Below are 8,047 nucleotides of genomic sequence, written 5' to 3' on the forward strand. Positions count from 1 at the left end.
AGAAAAGGATGTTGGAGAAAATGAGAGGGTGTCAGAGAGAGAGAAGGGGAAGGAGCAAATAAGGAAGGGGAGCGAGAAGGAGTGAGAAAAAGTGTCAGGGAGAGAAAGAAGGAGAGTGAGAAAGAACAAGGGACAGAGGGTGTTAGGGAGAGAGAGAGAGAGAGAGAGAGAGAATCAGAGAAAGAGAGTCAGGGAGAGAGAGACTGTGTCAGGGGGAGAGGGAGAGAGAAACACTGTAAGGGAGGAGAAAAGCGTCAGGGAGAGAGAGAAATAGAGAGGGGGAGGAGAAAGAGAGGGAGGTGAGCAAGAGAGAGTAAGAGCAAGTGTCAGGGAGAGACAGACAGGGAGAGAGAGAGGGTGTCAGGGAGAGAGAGAGTAAGGGAGGGAGAAAGAGTATCAGGAACAGAGAAAAAGTCAGGGAGAGAGAGATGGTTTTATAGAGAGAGAGAGAGAGAGAGAGTGTCAGGGAGAAAGAGGGAGCATTGGGGGAGAGAGACATTGTCAGGGAGACAGAGAAAAAGGAAGATAAACTATCAGGGAGAGAGACAGTATCAGGGAGAGAGAGGGAGAGTGTCAGTGAGAGGGAAGGAGACAGTGTCAGGTTGAGAGTGACAGAGTCATGGAGAGATAGATAGGGATGGCCATCGACCATTATTTGAAATCATTGAGGGTCTATGACCAATGTCAAATACTTTTACCATCAATGGAGGAGAATCAGATGGTTATCCTCCATCGATGGTTCAGTGCTACCAAATGTTTTATTTATTTTTCAGTCCAAGTGTTGGGGAGAGACACCTAGACAGTTCAGTTTACATTACACAGGGGTGACCATCAGTGGGTAAAATCATTGATGGTTCCAGTACAGATGGTTTTATACCATCAAGGTTATCCATCAATGGTACCATCAATGGTAACCATCAACGGATAACCCACTAATGGCCATCCCTAGAGAAAGAGACAGTGTCAGAGAAAGAGAGAGGGAGAGAGACAGTGTCAGAAAGAGAGAGTCAGTGTCATGGAGAGAGGAGAGAGAGAGTGTCAGGAAGAGAGTGAAGGAGAGAGAGAACACTGTCATCAGGGAGAGAGAAACAGTGTCAAGGAGAGAGAAGAGAGAGTAGCGAGAGAGAGAGAGAGTGTCAGACAAAGAGAGGGGGAGGGGGAGAGAGCAAACTACCTAACTCCAGCAGAGGTCTCAGTTGGGGGCTGGTACTTCCTGCCATTAGGCCCACCCCCTAAATGATGAATCGCAGCACTCAGAGCCATCAATGCAATGCTCCCGTGCTGCATCATCCATGTGGCTGCATCCTTGGTGGAATGGGGGGAATGGGGAGAACGGGAGGTGTTATGCTATCAGTGGCTTTTCTTGGCATGGGGTGAAGGGGAGCTATGGTCCTTGGAGGCATTCCATGACTTGGTGCAGGGGGAGAAGTGGGCCCTTGAATTAGCCTGGAACCTACAGATGTAGCCACCTTTATCTTGACTGTTTCTCCGCCGAGACGGGCGTTTAGCCACGCTAAGGCGATAGCTGAGTTTAATCACAGGCAGGCGCGTTGAGACGATCTAGATACTCATCATGCATTACACATCTCCACCACTGTGTGGCTAATGCTCCACTAATCCAGTACTTTCGATCGTACAGTATAGCGGCGGATTGATCTACAGCTCTGGCAATACTGTAGGCGTAACGGGAGGTGGTGGAAAAAGTATGGAGTACAGTACTGTATGTGTATGGAGACGCAACTACAGTAATTGTGTAAAAGGAAGAATGTACAGTACAATGTATAAACACCGTGCTTTTAAAATATATGAGCGTCTGAGTTCGCTAATGCATAATGGGAATGGAGGACTAGCAGAAGGCGGAGGAAAACACCGTGCTTTACAAATGCGAGCGTCCGAGTCCTCTAAGGCATAAACCAACAGCAATGGGGCGGGGGCCGGGCGCTGTTTGCAGTACTTTCACACATGAAATTAGAAATCTCTCATGAGGCGTCGTGGGCTAGGGGTGAAGGCTCCCACCTCCCTCACTGGGGGTCCAGGGTTCGAGACATGATGTGCTTTCTTTCTTTTTTTTTTTTTTTCTGTAATAATGCACTGTATTATTTTATTTACATTGTAAGACAGTCAATGGAAGGATGCACACAGGTTTCACATAAATCAAAGTACATCTGCAGGAGCGATTCTTTACGCTAAATGCACCCAAACAGCGTGAATGAAATGAGTGTATTCTGACGCTACCAACTAAGCAAAACAGTACTGTAGATCTTCAGCGTTTGTGCATTGCACAGGACCTGAATTTCCTCCCTGTGCAGGCCCCCAGGGGGGAAGGGCGATGGGGGTAGGGGGGAGACGATGGAAAATACTGTGCCTTTGAAATGCAATTACAGTACATGAGCGTCCGAGTACACTACGGCATACTGTAAACCAACACCAATGGGAAGGAAGTGCCAACCTTATTTTTAATGTGTTCCCGTGACATTCACTTTAACATTTTTTTTTTTCTCTCCAATACAGTACATCCAATGGAAGGATGCACACAGGTTTCACATAAATCAAAGTACATCTGCAGGAGCGATTATTTACGCTAAATGCAACCTACAGTACGGTACTGTAAGTGAGCAAAATAGTACTACAGTGGGCGTTTGTGTATTGCACATGACCTGCATTCCCTCCCTGTCTACTGCATGATCTGTGCAGGCTCCCATGGGGGAAGGGCAACAGGCTAGCAGGAGGCGGAGGAAAACACCGTGCTTTACAAATGCGAGCGTCCGAGTCCTCTAAGGCATAAACCAACAGCAATGGGGCGAGGGCCGGGCGCTGTTTGCAGTACTTTCACACATGAAATTAGAAATCTCTCATGAGGCATCGTGGGCTAGGGGTGAAGGCTCCCACCTCCCTCACTGGGGGTCCAGGGTTCGAGACATGATGTGCTTTCTTTCTTTTTTTTTTTCTGTAATAATGCACTGTATTATTTTATTTACATTGTAAGACAGTCAATGGAAGGATGCACACAGGTTTCACATAAATCAAAGTACATCTGCAGGAGCGATTCTTTACGCTAAATGCACCCAAACAGCGTGAATGAAATGAGTGTATTCTGACGCTACCAACTAAGCAAAACAGTACTGTAGATCTTCAGCGTTTGTGCATTGCACAGGACCTGAATTTCCTCCCTGTGCAGGCCCCCAGGGGGGAAGGGCGATGGGGGTAGGGGGGAGACGATGGAAAATACTGTACTGTGCCTTTGAAATGCAATTACAGTACATGAGCGTCCGAGTACACTACGGCATACTGTAAACCAACACCAATGGGAAGGAAGTGCCAACCTTATTTTTAATGTGTTCCCGTGACATTCACTTTAACATTTTTTTTTTCTCTCCAATACAGTACATCCAATGGAAGGATGCACACAGGTTTCACATAAATCAAAGTACATCTGCAGGAGCGATTCTTTACGCTAAATGCAACCTACAGTACGGTACTGTAAGTGAGCAAAATAGTACTACAGTGGGCGTTTGTGTATTGCACATGACCTGCATTCCCTCCCTGTCTACTGCATGATCTGTGCAGGCTCCCATGGGGGAAGGGCAACAGGCTAGCAGGAGGCGGAGGAAAACACCGTGCTTTACAAATGCGAGCGTCCGAGTCCTCTAAGGCATAAACCAACAGCAATGGGGCGAGGGCCGGGCGCTGTTTGCAGTACTTTCACACATGAAATTAGAAATCTCTCATGAGGCATCGTGGGCTAGGGGTGAAGGCTCCCACCTCCCTCACTGGGGGTCCAGGGTTCGAGACATGATGTGCTTTCTTTCTTTTTTTTTTTTTTTCTGTAATAATGCACTGTATTATTTTATTTACATTGTAAGACAGTCAATGGAAGGATGCACACAGGTTTCACATAAATCAAAGTACATCTGCAGGAGCGATTCTTTACGCTAAATGCACCCAAACAGCGTGAATGAAATGAGTGTATTCTGACGCTACCAACTAAGCAAAACAGTACTGTAGATCTTCAGCGTTTGTGCATTGCACAGGACCTGAATTTCCTCCCTGTGCAGGCCCCCAGGGGGGAAGGGCGATGGGGGTAGGGGGGAGACGATGGAAAATACTGTGCCTTTGAAATGCAATTACAGTACATGAGCGTCCGAGTACACTACGGCATACTGTAAACCAACACCAATGGGAAGGAAGTGCCAACCTTATTTTTAATGTGTTCCCGTGACATTCACTTCAAAAAAATTTTTTTTCTCTCCAATACAGTACATCCAATGGAAGGATGCACACAGGTTTCACATAAATCAAAGTACATCTGCAGGAGCGATTCTTTACGCTAAATGCAACCTACAGTACGGTACTGTAAGTGAGCAAAATAGTACTACAGTGGGCGTTTGTGTATTGCACATGACCTGCATTCCCTCCCTGTCTACTGCATGATCTGTGCAGGCTCCCATGGGGGAAGGGCAACAGGCTAGCAGGAGGCGGAGGAAAACACTGTGCTTTACAAATGCGAGCGTCCGAGTCCTCTAAGGCATAAACCAACAGCAATGGGGCGAGGGCCGGGCGCTGTTTGCAGTACTTTCACACATGAAATTAGAAATCTCTCATGAGGCATCGTGGGCTAGGGGTGAAGGCTCCCACCTCCCTCACTGGGGGTCCAGGGTTCGAGACATGATGTGCTTTCTTTCTTTTTTTTTTTTTTTCTGTAATAATGCACTGTATTATTTTATTTACATTGTAAGACAGTCAATGGAAGGATGCACACAGGTTTCACATAAATCAAAGTACATCTGCAGGAGCGATTCTTTACGCTAAATGCACCCAAACAGCGTGAATGAAATGAGTGTATTCTGACGCTACCAACTAAGCAAAACAGTACTGTAGATCTTCAGCGTTTGTGCATTGCACAGGACCTGAATTTCCTCCCTGTGCAGGCCCCCAGGGGGGAAGGGCGATGGGGGTAGGGGGGAGACGATGGAAAATACTGTGCCTTTGAAATGCAATTACAGTACATGAGCGTCCGAGTACACTACGGCATACTGTAAACCAACACCAATGGGAAGGAAGTGCCAACCTTATTTTTAATGTGTTCCCGTGACATTCACTTTAACATTTTTTTTTTTCTCTCCAATACAGTACATCCAATGGAAGGATGCACACAGGTTTCACATAAATCAAAGTACATCTGCAGGAGCGATTCTTTACGCTAAATGCAACCTACAGTACGGTACTGTAAGTGAGCAAAATAGTACTACAGTGGGCGTTTGTGTATTGCACATGACCTGCATTCCCTCCCTGTCTACTGCATGATCTGTGCAGGCTCCCATGGGGGAAGGGCAACAGGCTAGCAGGAGGCGGAGGAAAACACCGTGCTTTACAAATGCGAGCGTCCGAGTCCTCTAAGGCATAAACCAACAGCAATGGGGCGAGGGCCGGGCGCTGTTTGCAGTACTTTCACACATGAAATTAGAAATCTCTCATGAGGCATCGTGGGCTAGGGGTGAAGGCTCCCACCTCCCTCACTGGGGGTCCAGGGTTCGAGACATGATGTGCTTTCTTTCTTTTTTTTTTTTTTTTCTGTAATAATGCACTGTATTATTTTATTTACATTGTAAGACAGTCAATGGAAGGATGCACACAGGTTTCACATAAATCAAAGTACATCTGCAGGAGCGATTCTTTACGCTAAATGCACCCAAACAGCGTGAATGAAATGAGTGTATTCTGACGCTACCAACTAAGCAAAACAGTACTGTAGATCTTCAGCGTTTGTGCATTGCACAGGACCTGAATTTCCTCCCTGTGCAGGCCCCCAGGGGGAAGGGCGATGGGGGTAGGGGGGAGACGATGGAAAATACTGTACTGTGCCTTTGAAATGCAATTACAGTACATGAGCGTCCGAGTACACTACGGCATACTGTAAACCAACACCAATGGGAAGGAAGTGCCAACCTTATTTTTAATGTGTTCCCGTGACATTCACTTTAACATTTTTTTTTTCTCTCCAATACAGTACATCCAATGGAAGGATGCACACAGGTTTCACATAAATCAAAGTACATCTGCAGGAGCGATTATTTACGCTAAATGCAACCTACAGTACGGTACTGTAAGTGAGCAAAATAGTACTACAGTGGGCGTTTGTGTATTGCACATGACCTGCATTCCCTCCCTGTCTACTGCATGATCTGTGCAGGCTCCCATGGGGGAAGGGCAACAGGCTAGCAGGAGGCGGAGGAAAACACCGTGCTTTACAAATGCGAGCGTCCGAGTCCTCTAAGGCATAAACCAACAGCAATGGGGCGAGGGCCGGGCGCTGTTTGCAGTACTTTCACACATGAAATTAGAAATCTCTCATGAGGCATCGTGGGCTAGGGGTGAAGGCTCCCACCTCCCTCACTGGGGGTCCAGGGTTCGAGACATGATGTGCTTTCTTTCTTTTTTTTTTTTTTTTCTGTAATAATGCACTGTATTATTTTATTTACATTGTAAGACAGTCAATGGAAGGATGCACACAGGTTTCACATAAATCAAAGTACATCTGCAGGAGCGATTCTTTACGCTAAATGCACCCAAACAGCGTGAATGAAATGAGTGTATTCTGACGCTACCAACTAAGCAAAACAGTACTGTAGATCTTCAGCGTTTGTGCATTGCACAGGACCTGAATTTCCTCCCTGTGTAGGCCCCCAGGGGGGAAGGGCGATGGGGGGTAGGGGGGAGACGATGGAAAATACTGTGCCTTTGAAATGCAATTACAGTACATGAGCGTCCGAGTACACTACGGCATACTGTAAACCAACACCAATGGGAAGGAAGTGCCAACCTTATTTTTAATGTGTTCCCGTGACATTCACTTTAACATTTTTTTTTTTCTCTCCAATACAGTACATCCAATGGAAGGATGCACACAGGTTTCACATAAATCAAAGTACATCTGCAGGAGCGATTCTTTACGCTAAATGCAACCTACAGTACGGTACTGTAAGTGAGCAAAATAGTACTACAGTGGGCGTTTGTGTATTGCACATGACCTGCATTCCCTCCCTGTCTACTGCATGATCTGTGCAGGCTCCCATGGGGGAAGGGCAACAGGCTAGCAGGAGGCGGAGGAAAACACCGTGCTTTACAAATGCGAGCGTCCGAGTCCTCTAAGGCATAAACCAACAGCAATGGGGCGAGGGCCGGGCGCTGTTTGCAGTACTTTCACACATGAAATTAGAAATCTCTCATGAGGCATTGTGGGCTAGGGGTGAAGGCTCCCACCTCCCTCACTGGGGGTCCAGGGTTCGAGACATGATGTGCTTTCTTTCTTTTTTTTTTTTTTTTCTGTAATAATGCACTGTATTATTTTATTTACATTGTAAGACAGTCAATGGAAGGATGCACACAGGTTTCACATAAATCAAAGTACATCTGCAGGAGCGATTCTTTACGCTAAATGCACCCAAACAGCGTGAATGAAATGAGTGTATTCTGACGGACTGTGCATCTTCGGTATTTGTGTATAGCATAAGACCTGTGAAGGCTCCCAGGAGGGAAGGGCGTAGGGCAAGACAGTGGAAAATACTGTGGTCAAAGAAAGGGCATATTTAAAACTAAGGGAAACTGTCACAAAGTACAGTAACTACAGTACTGTACGTTGAATGCCTGGAACGCACGACGTCTGAGACGCACGACGTCTGAGACGCACGACGTCTGGATCGCTCATTGAGCATAAGCATGGCTGCTGTACGTGACCGTCCCTATGCTCTGGGTGAGCTGCGTCTCCTCGTTCGCTGGCGGGACAGAACTCTCGCCAGCAACGAGGAGAAAGTTAGAGCATATAGGAGGGCAAGTAGGGCTATCCTCCAGACCTACAACCGGAGGAGAACGGTGAGGTCTCTCCAGAGGAGATGGAGCGACCTCGTGAGGAGGACCCCACGACGCCTGCAGGCCATAAGGGATTGTAAGTACAGTACATTACTGTAGATTACTGTACTTTAAGTTACTGTAGTTACAGGTACAGTACATTATAGCAGGGGCTGCTGTAGCAGCAGGTATCCGGTCTATA

Source organism: Pseudophryne corroboree, chromosome 1 (assembly GCF_028390025.1).
Source record: "Pseudophryne corroboree isolate aPseCor3 chromosome 1, aPseCor3.hap2, whole genome shotgun sequence".
NCBI classification, from domain to species: Eukaryota; Metazoa; Chordata; class Amphibia; order Anura; family Myobatrachidae; genus Pseudophryne; species Pseudophryne corroboree.